At 36.2% G+C, this 16,921-nt stretch overlaps 1 protein-coding gene across 2 annotated transcripts in view; it reads right to left on the reverse strand.

Moving 5' to 3' along the window:
* The window catches only part of tiam1a (TIAM Rac1 associated GEF 1a), a 74,025-nt gene extending 61,040 nt beyond the window's left edge, over window positions 1–12,985 (reverse strand). For both annotated transcript variants that reach the window (XR_012341711.1, XM_073829441.1), the window contains exon 1: window positions 12,827–12,985. The gene's annotated coding sequence lies outside the window, so the exon portion shown is untranslated. The remainder of the gene's footprint in view (window positions 1–12,826) is intronic.
* Between the last annotated feature and the right edge of the window lie 3,936 nt (window positions 12,986–16,921).

The raw sequence follows: 16,921 nt of genomic DNA on the forward strand, positions 1-16,921 counted from the left end.
AAAAAAAAACTAAACAAACAACAAAAACACAAAAACAAATTACGAAACAAAACAAAACCACAAAAACAAATCTAAAAAAAAACACAAAAACTAAACAAAACCATCAAAAACAAAACAAAACCACAAAAAACCACAAAAAACAAAACAAAACCACAAAAACAAATCTCAAAAAAACAAAACCATCAAAAAACAAAACCACAAAAAAAACACAAAAACAAACCACAAAAAAACAAACCAAACTGTGAATCAAAACAAAAACACAAAACCACAAAAAAACGAACAAAACATGAAACAAAACAAAACCACATAAAAACAACAAATCCAGAAAAAAACAGAACCACAAAAAAAAGCACAACAAAACCACAAAAAACAAAACAAAAAACCCAAACAAAACCAGAAAAAAATTAACAAAACACAAAAAACGACACGAAACCACAAAAACAAAACAAAACTACAAAATACAAAATCTGAAACAAAACCACACAAAAAAAACGAAACAAACAACAAAACCACAAAAAAAGTAAAACAAATCATAAAACAAGGCTGGCAAGGCCAGCAAAGTCATATCGCAAAGTGGAAAGAGCTGTAAAGATCACAGTTGACTTTACGTCCAGTCTGTAGCACCGTGGCAAGCTCAGGCTGAACAAATTCTCAGCACACACATGGGTATCTTGTGTCAAGTGTTGTGTGAGAGAATAGCCACTAATGCTGGCAGTTCACACACACTCATAGCTTTGGGATTCCTGCTGCTGACAGTGAATGAGAGGTAGGATAAGATTTTGGCTCGAAGCCAACACCTCTTCTCGTCTGGCAGGAAGCCCCAACGGAAAGGAAAAGAGGGGTGGAGGAGGCACTGAAAGCCACACCAGTGCACTACAGCCCTTCCTCAGCACACCTGAGACTAACGGACAGAAACTTTCACAGCTGATGAGAACAACCTACAAGCCCTGACAGGCCTGGAGAGAGGAAATGAGTGTGTTCATAGGGCCTCAAGCCATCTTTTAGGACCTTAAGAGACTTGATTTAAGAAGGAGGGGTAATCTTGAGCGCCGGGGTTCCATCATTCTCTAATTCTTCCACTCTTATTCTCTTGCGTCATTTTTTTGCACCTGCGTCAACAAGCAGAACCTCACAAACAAAGTGTTCCTTCAAGAAATCAAGGGAGAGGGGAAAAGGGGCAGGGAGTTGAAAGACTTGAGCTTTTGCTCTAGGCCCTGAAAGGACAGGAATGTCACACGCAAACAGAAGAGAGACAGACAAACTACAAAAGCAAAGACAGAATGAAAGCTCTTCAGAAGAATAGCTTTTAGACTATTCATTCATTTTCTTTCTTATTTCATTTACGTATCTCTCTTTCATTTTAAAGTCAGAGGCTAACCAGTACTGCTGGATAAAGCCAAGAGAGATCTGATCAAAAACAAAACAAACCAAGTCCAGTGCATCATAATAAAGAATATGGCTAATTTTGTAATGACAGTCAAGAAACAAAACAAACTCAAAACAAAAACAAAAAAACACTAAACAAACCCACAAAAAAAAACCAAACCACAGAAAAAAACTAAACAAAACAAAACCACAAAATAAATAAATAAACTAAACAAAAACAAAACGACAAAACCCCCCACAAAACTAAAAAAACAAAACATTTTAGTTTATTTTTGCTTTTTTTGTGGTTTGGTTTTGTTTGTGGATTGTAAACAAAATCACAAAAAAAAATAAAGACAATAAACAAAACAAACTGCAACATAAAAATATGGTTAATTTTGTAATGACAGTCAAAAAACAAAACTAAACTAAAAAACAACTACCAAAAAAACAGAAAAAAATCAAACTAAAACAAAAACTTTTAGTTTATTTTTGCTTTTTTGTGGTTTTATTTTGTTTAGTTTTTTGTGGTTTTGTTTTGTAAACAAAATCACAAAAAACTTAAGACAATAAACAAAACAAAATGCAACATTAATTCTGTAATGACAGTCAAAAAACTAAACAAAACAAAAAAGAAAAAACAAAACATGTAACTAAAAAACATACACACAAAACAAAACAAAAGTCCTGTGCAACATAATAAAAATATGGCTATTTTTTCTAATGGCAGTAAAGAAACAAAACTAAAAAAAATAAAAAAAAATAAAAAATAAACTAAACCAAACCACAAAAAAATAAACAAAAAACCAAACCACAAAAAAACCTAAACAAAATAATAAACTAAACTAAAAAACAAAACAAAACCAAACCACAAAAAAATTAAACAAAGGCAAAACCACTAAAAACTAAACTAAACTACAAAAACCTAAACAAAACAATAAACCAAACCAGTGCAACATAATAAAAAATAGATAATTTTGTAATGACAGTCAAGAAACAAAACAAAACAAAAAGCAAAACAAAACCACCAAAAAACTAAAAAAACACAAACAAACAAATAAATAAATTAACATACCATAAAAGTGAAACATAAAATATAAAATAGAATAATAAATAAAACATTATTTATATCTTATATTGGATTCTCTTATATTGTTTATTTGCAATATTTAGAAAATAAGGTTAAATCTGCTACATTGTTCCATCCTCTTAATCTGCTTTTACAAGAAGTGGAACTAACTTTACAGGAACTGTTCATGCCCCCCACGAACATACATCCATTTGTGGTTATGGGTGAAGTACAGCTAGATCTCAGTGCTGGATGCTTTCTACACGGTTGGAAGGCGATGAATGTTATCTCTTCATCGTGATATTTTGTGTGTGTATGTGCGCTAGTAAGACCCAGCCTTTTACCACAGACACAATAGAGCTATTTCTGAAGCACACACACGCCATCGGCCAAACCACTACAAATCAATACCCTATTACCACATCAGTGCCCGACACTATTTAGGCTCAATTCAGAGCGAGACTTACTGCTGACCAACCTGTCCTTTTAAAACCACCTCCATCTCACACACATACCGCCAGCACACTGGCAAAAACCACTCACACTCACGTACCCGACCATATATACTGTAGTTCGCACTTTCTCCCCCTCAGCAGGCTGTCATGTCCCACAGAAGGTGTCTCATCAAAGTGCGTCAGCAGTGAACACCAGACTGCTAATGAGAAGGCTGCTCATTCTGCCAAAATCCTACAATTCATTAAACAGAAGTTTGTATCGATAGAATTATATCTAAGCATTATATATACAAAATAAGTACAACTATATGTACCATTTCAAAACACAAAATTCCCTTCTCAGGCCACACAAACCATTTGTGGATGTACTTCACAAAAATCAGTCATTTAGATATTGCTTAAAGGTCCCATATCGTCAAAATCAAAATTTCCTGGCTTTTTTCATTATAACTAAGGTCTAGGGGCTATCTAACTACCATATGAGTTTCAAAACAGTCAATCCACAGTAAACTGCACACAGCCTGCTTAAAGTAGCTGTTCATTTTCATGAGCAGCTGTGACTTCCGTAACGATGTGACGTCCGATCGACTCAAGTCACCGCCTTCAGTCACAAACCAACGTCCCACCCTCCTTTTGTCAAACCCCCAGACAACAACGCATCCATTCCATTGAGCAACAACAACAGGAAAACAAGTGGAGAAAACCCTGTTCAGTCGATAGATGTCAAGCTACGATCATTACACAGGCTTCAGAACAACGTTAATATAAGAGACCAGCGGCACGTCAACTTCAGCCTCTTTCACACAGCGATTCCGGTAAATACACGGATAATGTGTCCCACGATTTGTTCCGGAATTGTTTAATTTGGTTCATTCACAGTTGTTTTCCGGAATCTGTGCGTGCTTTACACACAAACCATAAAGACATGTGACGTTTGGATGTGAGATGTAATGCGACGCGTACGTTTCACTAAACTGAAACTAACCTGAACAAACTGTGCTTCAGCGCTGATAGTGAGGAGCTGGCTCTGTCTGATCGCCGCTTCATTCCACTTTGCACGTAACGTTATTTTTCGTTGTGAAGAGTCGCTTGATAACGTGCATCATTACTACAACACTGCCTTTAGGTTCTGGCTTTGGTTCACACAGTTCCCGTAATTTTCCAGAATCAGCGCGCATTGTGAAAGGGGCTTTACTAAAGCAACAGTTATGTAGCTTACTGCATTCGGTGTTTGTAAAAGAAAAAACATGAATGATCATTCTAAAATATCCTGTTGAGTATCAGCTCTCTCTATTGCTCTGAGCTCGCTTACGCTTACAGCATACATGACCGTAGTTACCTGTGATTGGCCTGGTTGTGCGTCACTCAGAAAACAACAGGCCAATCAGAAGAGAGGCTCATGAATATTAATTAGATGGGCCAAAATCGACCTGTTTTTGACAGAGCTCCTAAAAAAGGAGCTGTAAAAATATATTGAGATGGATTTTGGCACTTATACCGCAAATATATATTCTTAAGGACATCAACAAATAAAATAAACCTCCAGAAATGTGTATGATATGGGACCTTTAATGCCATATCTGTAAGAACATTAAAGGGATAGTTCACCCAAAAATGAAAATTCTGTCATTAATTACTCACCCTCGTGTCATTCCAAATCTGACCTTTGTTCATCTTCAGAACGCAAATTAAGATATTTTTGATGCAATCCGAGAGCTTTGAAAGCATAAAAAGCAAGGTTCCCACCACATTCAAGATCCAGAAAGGTACCAAGAACATCAACAGAATAGTCCATGTGACAGTGGTCCAACCGTAATTTTATGAAGTTTGGTGTATTCCAGCATTCTTCTAGCTTCATAAAATTACTGTTGAACTACTGATGTCACACTATTTTGTCTATGTTTTTGGTGCCTTTCTGGACCTTGAATGTGGTCCCTTACTGTCTATGGAGGGTCAGAGAGCTCTCGAATTTCATCAAAAATATCTTAATTTGTGTTCCAAAGATGAACGAAGGGCTTACGGTTTGGAACGACATGAGGGTGAGTAATTAATGACAGAATTAATGACATTTTTGGGTGAACTTTCCTTTTAACATATGACTGCCCGCATTTACATATAAACGGCTATGCGGTATACAGTCGAGATGGCATAAACTAAAACATAGTCACCCTACTTTTAATATTTTTTATAGAGATTGTAAGGCAGAACTGTCAATTGATGTTGCGATATATAGAGCTAAGTACTGTTTGCATAACAATAGTATACAATGCTATGTTTCTAATCAAGATTTTCTCAAAAGAGCTTATATAGAAAACAAAAAAGACCCCAAAATAGAGCCTTGAGGTACCCCCCATGTAAAAAATGAGTCAAAACTTACCATTCCTACTTTGAACAGCACTTTGCTAAACATTTGTTGTTTTTTATCATTTGCTAAAGTAATAATTGTCACTTTACTTTTGGTTCAACAACCTTGACTGAACCTCATGGGGTCAAACTAATTCAGAAGATTGTGTTGATAGGATCATATCTAAGCACTTCATATACAACAGAAGTACAACTGTGTGTAACATTCAAAAACACAACATTCCCTTTTCAGTCCACACAAACCATTTTAGTACTAATACTCTATCTATGAGAACATTAACATATGACTGCCTACATTTACATACGAACAGCCAAGCAGTATATAGTCAAGACCACATAAACTAAAACATAGTCGCCCAACTTTTAATTTATTTAATAGAGATTAAAAAAGGCAGAACTGTCAGTTGTTGTGATATATAAAGCTAAGTACTGTTTGCATAACAATATTATACAATGTTATGTTTCTAAACAACAGATTTCTCAAAAGAGCTAGAAAACAAAAAAGGCCCCAAAACAGAGCCTTGAGGTACCCCGCAGGTAATAATGAGCAAATAACCTATTATTTCTATTTTGAACAACACTTTGCCAAAGATTTGTTTTTTAAATGTGCTAATTGTGACTTGGCTGTTGGTTCAACAACCTTGACTAACACTAAAAGTGATCCTCATGAATGAAAACAAATTCAATTCTACAGCAGAATATGTAGAATTTGTTCTAGTTCTTGTGTAGCTGAATATAAATATTAAAAGCTAGGATTCAAAGATAGCATCTGTGATATTTTTAACGTCACACTGCCAGGAGGACTTGCACCATCAAGCTAACAAAAAGAAAAAAAAGTGCGTCTCACAACGAAGAGTGTAATCTTTCTTGAACGGGACCACTCTGCCCCAGGCAGTAAGTTTGTGTGATTTTACATTATTGTAATCCTCTGACCCCACTGTATGTAAAAGCCACGGTGAAGCTTCACAGCCTGTGCATTTGTGCTGCATGGGGCTGGAATCCCAGAAAAAGCTTTAGCTAAAAGCAAGAGCCTGCTTTTATCCACACAACCTCTCCTCTATGCCAAGCAAGTGGAAAAGGCTCAACAAAACCTGCACCCGCATGCCACAAGGCAAGAATGAAGACACTCAGGTCTCTGCTTAAAAGAAAGCTAATTTGGAAATTAAAATAGACCAGCATACAACAGCAGTCGCTCCTTTCAGACAGAGATCAGATCTCTTCCAGGTCAGTGGAGGATATTGAGAGAGCCAGTCTTTTCTCTCTGATGACCCGTGCTGAAAGGAAGTCTCTTTTGTGCTTTGACTGAAAGGATGTCAGTCACGGAAAGAGATTGGGAACTAGTTTGATTAAGTAGCATTAAAGGGGTAGTTCACATAAAAAATGTCAATTCTGTTAAGATCCAAAAATTTTTTATATCTGACACAGATTTAGCCTACCTGGTCTTATGACGAAAATGTACCTTTGGGAACTTTTTCGTAAGGAAAAGTTTGTTTTCCCCCATGAGGTTCAGTCAAGGTTGCTAAACCAAAAGTCAAGCACATTTAAAAATAACAAATATTTGCTGTTCAAAGTAGAAATAGTGGGTTGTGACTCATTATTACTTGTGAGGTACCTCAAGGTTCTGTTTTAGGGCCTTTTTTGTTTCCTATATGTATGCTCTTGACATAACAGTGAGTAAATGATGACAGAATTGCCACTTTTGGGCAACTGTCCTTTTAAAAACTCACAGATTTAGCCTACCTGATCTCATGAGGAAAACGTACCTGTGGGAACTTTTTCGCAAATCTAGTACCAATAAGTACATATCACTGCAGTTTACAAAAGAAATGAACACTAGAGGCGGTAAAACAGCGAACACTTGTAATCATTTTCGTACACAGTTATGATTACAGCTCTATATGTTTTGCTTTCTGAATTTAACTTGCTTGCTCAGTAGCTCATTCGGCACAGAACTGGACTTAGGATGTGGAATCCTTGGGTACAAATTCCGTGAAAACATGACTCACGATGAAAGAGCTTTTGAGAACGAAAAACAAGTTAAACCGGCACGCTTGAGATTCCGTTTTTACATCACATTCACTTTTGTTTATATTATCGGGTAGGTTTAGATGTAGTGCAGATGGTATGTTATTTTAAAACGTCACGGGGCATTAGAGTCATAGCGCCACTCAACGGACATTTCAAGTTAAAAATGCGGTGACACATATCTGTTCCGGGGATAAAAACTAACACTCTTTTAACGCCACTCAGTGGATATTTCGCAACGAATATTTCACGAAATGTGTGGCGGTATGTATTTTGTGTCTTGCGTAAAATTTCGTCATGAGATCGGCTTTGTTTTAGCTGAGTATAAAGGTTAACGTGGTTAATTCCCAACAACCCCCACCCTCTCTTTTCTATTCTCCACATCTCTCTTTCTTCAACATTATTCTTGTCAGTCGTCTAACTAAAGTCGTTAAGTGAATGAGTAAGTAATCTGTGGTTTGCCTGCAGCTGTGTGGCCCGTCTCAACAGGCTTGCGGTCTGAAGATCTTCGAAGATTAAAGTGATCTGAAATGTGTCAGATCAAGCCCTTTGTTGTATCAGGTAAAGGTAAATGGTTAAACAGTTGCAGATTTTCCTAGATAAATTGCTGTTTGACTCAAAAATGCGTCGTCTAGGTGTTAACAGTCCATTCACAACTACCTGCACCAGCTTTCTTACACAGGCGTGCTTCCTCCACACTTCCACCACCACTTTGTTTTTCTGTTGGCTTTGCAGGATTCACTTCCTTATTGAAAGGGAGTTCTGAAACAGTGCATTTGTACATGTGTCTTCCTGCCTTCAGGTAAGAAATGTCATTTTTCTGGTTCTACAGGATTTAGACAAGAAGAGATGCCTCTTGTAGCCAATATTAAAAAGCATGACATATACAAACGTCAGCAAGACTCATTCGCACATACACACCCTTACTGTAGGCATGTTCCTATAAACAACTTACAGTACTTGGAAAAACAAAAACATTTCTTTCAATAAAGGTCCTTTAAGTTAAAGGGCCTACACACAGAATGTGTGGAACAAAGTCACAAATGTACGTTTCTAATTCATTTTATTCTCCCATTATCCCCTCCTCATCACCTCCTGTGGGTCTACGCTTAAACAACCAGTCAAGTGCTAATATTGAAAGAGGAGGACACGCTGAATGAATGGAGGACACGCTGCATTAAGAAACAGACATTAGCAAGAGATGACAGGGAATATCTGTCAGGTCTCGCACATACATATCTAACATGAGGATTACAATATCTCCTACAAAACAGAATGTTCCTGATGGGTTTATAGAGGCCACAACGTCACAGATAATCCATAACGCTTATGCATTTTGTGTTTGATCCATTCTGTCGTTTGGTTTCTAGGTTATATGTATTCATGAGCTGTCTGAGAACAATGCCTGCGTGTGTTTGATCGCTGTTTGAAAAAAACAGTATGAAACTACTTTAGAGTATCTGTAACAAGTTAAGAGATAAATACCAGGGGAAAAAAAACATTTTCTAAGGTCTTTGAAAGAGATCAAATGCAAGTGCTACAGAAACCAATCACTAGTTCATCCATTATCTGTAGTTATAAAGTCAGAACTGCGAGATATACTCTCGCAATTGCGAGAAGTAAAGTCAGAATTGTGAGATATAAACTACAATTGCAAGAAATAAAGTCAGATTTGCAAGATATAAACTTGCAATTGCGATTTATAAAGTCAGAATTGCATGATATTACCTTGCATTTGCAAGTTATAGTCTTTTTTCTCGCAATTCTGACTGTTTTCTCAGAATTGTGAGATATAAACTCGCAATTGCAAGTTATAAAGTCCAATTTTGTTCTCAGAATTGCAAGTTTATATTTCACAATTCCAACTTTGATTAATAACTCGTAACTGTGTTATAGAGTCACAATTGTGAGACAAACTCGCAATTCTGAGGAAAAAGTCAGTTTATATCTTGCAATTCTGACTGTTTACTCAGAATTGTGAGATATAAACTCGCAATTGCAAGTTATAAAGTCTTTTTTCTTGCAATTGTGAGTTTGTATATTATAATTGACTTTTTTCTCGCAATTCTGACTGTTTTCTCAGAATTGTGAGATATAAACTCGCAATTGCAAGTTATAAAGTCAGAATTGCAAGATATAAACTCGCAATTGTCAGTTATAAAGTCTTTTTTCTTGCAATTGTGAGTTTGTATATTATAATTCTGACTTTTTTCTCTCAATTCTGACTGTTTTCTCAGAATTGTGAGATATAAACTCGCAATTGCAAGTTATAAAGTCCAATTTTGTTCTCAGAATTGTGAGTTTATATCTAATCTCACAATTCTAACTTTGATTATTATCTCGCAACTGTGTGTTATAGAGTCACAATTGTGAGACAAACTTGCAATTCTGAGGAAAAAGTCCGTTTATATCTCGCAATTTTGTCTTTATTTCTCAGATTTGCGATTTCACCAACTTCATAAGTACATAACTTTGCTGGGCGAAGTATCGCGCCATATATTTTCAGGTCATATTTTCAGCTGTTTTTTTCTTTCAGCACAACATTTTTGGCTGATAATTTTCGGCAAATTTTTGGTGCATCCTTAATCTGCCATATGCATTGAAAAAAAGGTACAGAAATGCACTAATTTCTTTGTGGTCATTTTAGCATTTGCTGTAAACCCATTTGTTTGGTAATAAGAGTTGGCGGTGCAGGCAGCGTTTTGTAGTTTGGTCCTCAGGGAACGATTCCAATTAGACTGATGTCAAACACTGGTCAGATAAAAGTTTCCTCTGGTAATGTTTTCTAATAACCATTTGCACAAAGAGACCACCTTAACAAAAACAAAATGTGTCATTTTTGAGAATTACACCTTTTATATTACTTTACTCTTTTTGAAATGCAGGCCCAGCTTGGATCAGTGCGCTTTAAGGTCAAGCGATTCTGTGAGGACAAGTTCTTAATTTAACATTCCCTCGGATGTTTCTTGCACCCACGCCGCATGCACATACAAACACACGTGTGTTTGTGCAAGCATGTTACTAATCTCTCTACATCTACATAGCCTTAATATCTATACAATGTTGTTTCTAAACAACAGATCCTCTCAAAAAAGCTTATATATAGAAAACTAAAAAGGCCCCAAAACAGAGCCTTGAGGTGCCCCGCAGGTAAAAACAGCGAGATATAACTCAACTGCGCGATATAAACTCGCAGTTCTGAGGAAAAAGAATTGAAACAAAAAAGGCCACAAAACAGAGCCTTGAGGTGCCCCGCAGGTAAAAACAGCCTCAATGTCTATTGTCATTGTTGGTCGTTTTCCACTTTTGATTAATTTAATGCATTCTTGCTAAATAAAAGTATTAATTTCTTTCAAAAACCAAACTTTTAAATTAAACTCTCTCTCTTTTTTCATTCGGACACTTTTAATGAACACAAAATCTCGCCTTGCTCTCTTTATCTCCTCATCTCTTTCATTAGCTTTGTTAATGTATACTTTAAACATGCTGTGGCAGTGCTGTGACCCATTTAAGCCGTATTTCCTACCCCCCACGTGCATATAGCTTCTCTACCCCCCACGTTTCACCCTGATGCCCTCTGCTCCAGTGGGCTAGAAGAAGGAAGAAATGCCCTGAGGGTCATAGAGAAGCCATTCTGCTACTTAGTTCCACTTAACACACTTACAGCGCAAAGCAAAACAACATGATTGCCTTTCTAAACCTTCATATACATGCGCGAAACACACTTCTATACAAATACTGTATCTCAGTAGACCAAATTACTAACACATGACTACTAACACACACTCATGCTCGAACACACACATCCCGTTTCACTTGAATAACCAGCATTGAATATCTTACATTCAATCCAGTCTGCTACTTATTGACCCAAACTACCAGACTCTGAATCAATCTGACTGTGTGATAGTCCACTTTAAAGGAACGAGTGTGTTTACTGAGTCTAATCCATGATGGGAATAAGACAGACACTCATGATAAAGTCCAGATATAAGCTCTTAAAGCAGACAGGTAGTCTGTGTCCAGCCTGTTTCTGAGTGGGAAGTCGACGGTGTGGGAAGAGTGTGGTTCATTGTTTGCTGTGTTTGCTCCTAGACCGAAGTATGCAGGAGTCTTTGTTTGGTCCGTCTGAGTTCCTCCACAGCGCACTCTACGGTAATTCATTCATAAAGCCACTAGACCGCTGGGAGACCTCAGGCGACCGAGGAATCTGGCACCCCGTGTGCCATCTCTGTCTGACTGCGAACAGCTGAGACCCGCATCAATGACCCTCTGAGCCCAGAGAGACCAGTGTAAATATTAGTGATCCACTGGATCTAGGTCTTTCTTTCAGGTCTGTGGCCTCTATATCTTGCTTAAACAAATTTTAAGTGTCTATCTGTGATCTTATTTGTGACCCTGGACCACAAAACCAGCCATAAGACTTATAAATCATCTGAAAGCTGAATAAATAAGCTTTCCATTGATGTATAGTTAGTTAGGATAGGGCAGTATTGGTTGAGATATTGGTCAACTATTTGAAAATCAGGAATCTGAGGGTGCAAAAAAATCGCCTTTGAAGTTCTTAGCAATGCTTATTACTAATCAAAAATTAAGTTGATATATTTAATGTAGGGAATTTACAAAATATCTTCATGGAACATGATCTTTACTTAATATCCTAATGATTTTTGGCATAAAAGAAAAATCTATTGTACTACACACCATGCTACTTAAGACTGGTTTTGTAGTCCAGGGTCACATTTATATTTTACTTTGCTGTTTTCTTTTATATCTTTCCTCAGAATCTCAGCTCAGCTGCTTTTTTAGTCTTCTCATCACAATGAATCACATTCCACAAAACTGTAGACCACACACACACACACACACACACACACACACACACACACACACACACGCACACACACACACTCCTACACAAAAAACACACATTGAACTATCCTGGAGCGGCTCTTGTGGTTTACAGTAAAACTTTTAAATGAGGCACATTATTCATGAGGTAACTTAACAAGGCTGCAGAACATTTCAGACAGACTTTTGCGCTCAAAGCTGTGGTTATGTTGACAAATCTGTATATACTACACCCTCAGAACTAAAGCATGCTGTCACTCGAGTTTCTACTACTTATTTCTAAAGACAATTTATGACAGAACAGTAAAATCTTGGAAGATTTACTCTGTCCAGTGAGAAAATTCACACGCACACACAAAGGCAGCATGTGAGAGAGAATATACACTGAGGGGATCCTCCTCCTTGACTTCCAAACATTTCTGTCTGGATGAGGTTTTTTTTTTTATGACCACAGAGCCATTTGTTTGTGAGACCTCCCTACATACCCACTTAAACACACACGGCATATTGATTGTCCAACAAAGCCTCTATGGCGAGTAAACCTTATTAACCAAGCAGTGTGGCATTTATCACTGTCAGCCGTCCACTTGAGCACAGTCCCAGGGGACCCAGAGAAAGTCCAACAGACAGACATGAATATCCAATCTCAAAGACATCTTTGAAAGAGCATGGAAATACAGTTAATAGTGTGGCATACCTCAGAGGTAAATCCTAGGTCCGTTTTTGTTCCTCAATGAAGTATCCAAACATTAGTGGTTGGTTAGTTCATACATACAGGTAAAGTCTCCTCTAAGTGCTGGTCATAATCCTGCACGTCTCTGTTTCTCTGTGTCTATTAGAACTCCACAACACACTCACTCCAACCATGTGAGGATGAGTCTGTCCACTGAGAGCGCAGAAAGGGGTGTGTGCGTGCGCTCTCTCGCTCTCTTTCTCACCCATTTGCACAACCCTCCCCGTTTCTCCATTTGCTTCTCCTCCCCCTCTCCTTCTCACCTCCCCCCTCCCTCGCTCTTCCCCCTCTTTCTCTCTCTCTCTCTCTCTCTCTCTCTCTCTCTCTCTCTCTCTCTCTCTCTCTCTCTCTCTCATTTCACCTCCTCTGGATCAACAGTATCTGCCAGCACGCAGCTCGGGTCTTTGCCCCTAAGCTTTAAGACACCCCGTTTCCTTTTAAATTGCTTGCTTGTGAGCCGCTAAGATAACATACTTGTGTACACAAGACCCACACAAGGACATACATACATAATACTACAACATAATAGGAGTATATCATACATTTTGATTATTTTACTATGAAGTATGAAAAAACCTTTAAACTATTTGAATGTAATTACTATTAAAGATAAAAGTTTTTCATTTTATGGTAGTAAAAATACATTAAAATGTATTATATAGCCTACATGCATTACTTTGTGGTAAAATAAAAAAAAATTAAATAATGCATTATGCTGTGGTATTATCTGAGTAATATAAAATATAAGGTAAATAAGTAAAATACAAATTGCCCACATTATGTTGTGGTATGTGAAAAATAAAACAACATTAAATAACAAAATAACAAAATGAAATAAAAGGTGCATGCATTATGCTGTGGTGGTATTTGTGGTATGTGAAAATTTAATTAAATTAAATTACAAAATATAACATAAAATCAAATAAATAAATGTATAAAAAATAAAATAATTAAAAAAATAAAATAAAAGGTGCATGCATCATGCTGTGGTATAATCTGAGTAAATGTGAAAATCAAATTAAATTACAAAAAATAACATCAAATCAAATGAATAAATATATTAAAAAATAAAATAATAAAAGGTGCATGCATTGTGATGTGGTATTATCTGAGTAAAATTATGTAAAATAAAAGTAAATAAGTAAAATAAAAAAGTAAAATACAATTCACACGCATTATGTTGTGGTATGTGAAAATTAAGTAAAATAAAATGACAAAAACTACATAAAATCAAATAAATAAATATACAAAAAATAAATTATTAAAAAAATAAAAAATAAAAGGTGCATGCATTATGCTGTGGTATTATCGGAGTAAAATGATTTCAAATAAAAAGTGAATAAATAAAATAAAAAAGTCAAATACAATTCACACACATTATGTTGTAGTATTTGTAAATTAAATAAAATTAAAAATAAATAAATAAATATCAAATAAAAATAAATTGTATGACGTATAAATATATAATATGATATAATGAGTGAGATAAAAAGTTAAATACAATTCACACATTATGTTGTGGTATGTGAAAAAATAAAATAAAATAAATTAAAATGAAATAAAATAAAGATAAAGCAATTTAAAAATATAATAAAATAATAAAATAAAATATACATGTATTCTACTGTGGTATTAAGTAACATAATACAAAATAAAAAGTAAATAAGTAAAAAAAAAAAATTAATAATAATAACAAAAATGTACATGCATTATGTTGTGGCATTGTCCGAGTAAAATAATATAAAATAAAAAGAAAATGATTAAAATAAAAAAGTAAAATACAACTCACACACATTATGTTGTGGTATGTGAAAAATTAAAATAAAATAAAAGTCAAGCAAGTCAAACATGGTTTCTAATAAGGTTAAGGTTACAACAAACTACACTTTGAAAGTTTTAATTAAAAAATGCATGCAAAAGTTGTTTTATGTGTGTGTTATGATGCTTGGGAAAATTGTATGTTCAAAAGATGTCAATAAAATATTCCCACGTCATATATAATATGCAGCCCATGTTTTTGTCAGATTTTGGAAAGGCAAGTATTTTCAATGCTGCATTAAACAATCAACACCAAGATTTACAATCTATTCAACAAATTAAACTTCTCCCTCAAAACCTCATTTTCATTTGTGTAAAATTAAAGCTGTCTAGCCTGTTCAAAGTCCATGACACACATTACAGATCAAGCCTATAGAGAGAAACTTCCTTGTTTTTCTGTGGATTTATAGCTGAAAACAGAGATGTTGTGCAATGTTGCGGGTCATATCCGCCTCTGGCTAGTATATCAGTGGGAGAAGGGGGGCGTGGGAAACTCTGCACTGATCCTAGTTGTGGAGATCAGGGATTTAACCCACGGCAAGCTGCTGGGAGCCGCCGCTGCACAAAGAACTGGTATTATTATTTCAGAGACCCCACTGTAAACGCTGGTCAATGAGTAACTAGTGCTTATAAAGCTACTGAATAGAAATAGGTGTAAGCATGCATGTGCATTCCTTGAGGGTTTCCTCTATAGGTTGCCACAGAATCAAACCCTTCATGCTGTTGTGTCACAGTACAGAGAGAGTTTGTTTGAAATTTACAAACTTTTCAATATGCAATGCACACTTAGAGTACATAGCCACAGGCTTAGAGACAAGTAAACAGCAACAAACACAGGCGTCAGTCTGGTTGTAATTCTGGTAAAAGTTTCTCTGGGTCAGGCTTAAGATGAAGGCTGTGTGGCTAGGATTCTCATGATTGGGAGGGACAGATTTAGAGCATTTCACACAGATCAGTGAGTATGACAAAACCTACGCCTGTAGTGATGCGCTGGGGGGGAAGGGGAGGAGAAAGAGAGAAAGACAGAAAAATCAAAACTCATACTAAATAAACTTGACATAGGCTTTACACAGACTCATAATCTCTTATTAGAGAGAAAGGACCACATAAAAGAGGCAATGGAGGCAGTGTCTCCTTAAAATATTGAATGAGAAAAAAATCATTGATTCACATAAAACTGATCAGACAGACCAAACCATAAATTGTAAAGACTTGAAACTTGGAGGGATGGTAGTATTCACAGCATCTACAACATAATCAACTTTTGTTGATAATTATTGACCTAGAGAGTCCAGAGAATTGTACTGCAGTGGTATTTTCTAGATTGAGCGAAAAACCTAGGACTAGTTTGCAAAAGTAGTTTTTTTACAATCTTCTGAATTATTTAACAAATGGTTTGATTGACAGCAGTGGTTCTAGAGGTGAAGTTGTTCAGAATGACTATGTCTATCATATGATATGAATATTGTGTGCATGTGGGTGAGTTCTTTTAAATTTCTAACAGACCTTGTCTAAATATCCTTGTCTAATAGGTGCTCAATATTCATCAGCCAATGGCAGCCATGGTTTTTTTAAATACGTAAATGTCCTTATAGACACTTGTGGCACTTTGGACCAAAACCGTGCATACCAATTTTCATGCTGATATGCCAAACGGTTGTGTAGTTATAGTCCCTTTGCAACAGTGGGTCAAAACTTTTTTTTGATGATTATTGATATTCATTCTCTGGAGAATCTTCCTGCACTGGTTTGGTTCGGATCAGGTAAAAAACCTAGGACTAGTTCGCAAAAGTTCGATGCTTTCAAACGTTTTGGCACCCCTTTGCATCGGCGAGTCGAAGTTCAACTTTTTTTGACAATTATTTATATTTATTTTATGGAGAATCATCCTGTACTGATTTGGTTCCGAATGGGCAAAAAACTAGGACTAGTTCGCAAAAGTAGGCTTTTCCAAAAATGTTTGGGTTTGGGGGTAAATGTTTTTTCCCTGCTTATAGTGCCACCAAGTGGCCAAAACTTTTTTCATGTGACCTTAGATTCAGCTCTTACATCCGTGTTCTGAGTTTGGAAACAGTTCTCCATTCAAAAGTTATAGCCATTTTACTAAAAGCTGCCCAGCCGCTTTTGAACGTTTTGGCATCCCTTTGCGACAGTGAGTTGAAAGTTAAACTTTTTTTGATGATTACTGATATTTACTCTTTGGGGAATCTTCCTGCACTGGTTTGGTTCGGATTGGGTAAA

Source organism: Garra rufa, chromosome 23 (assembly GCF_049309525.1).
Source record: "Garra rufa chromosome 23, GarRuf1.0, whole genome shotgun sequence".
NCBI classification, from domain to species: Eukaryota; Metazoa; Chordata; class Actinopteri; order Cypriniformes; family Cyprinidae; genus Garra; species Garra rufa.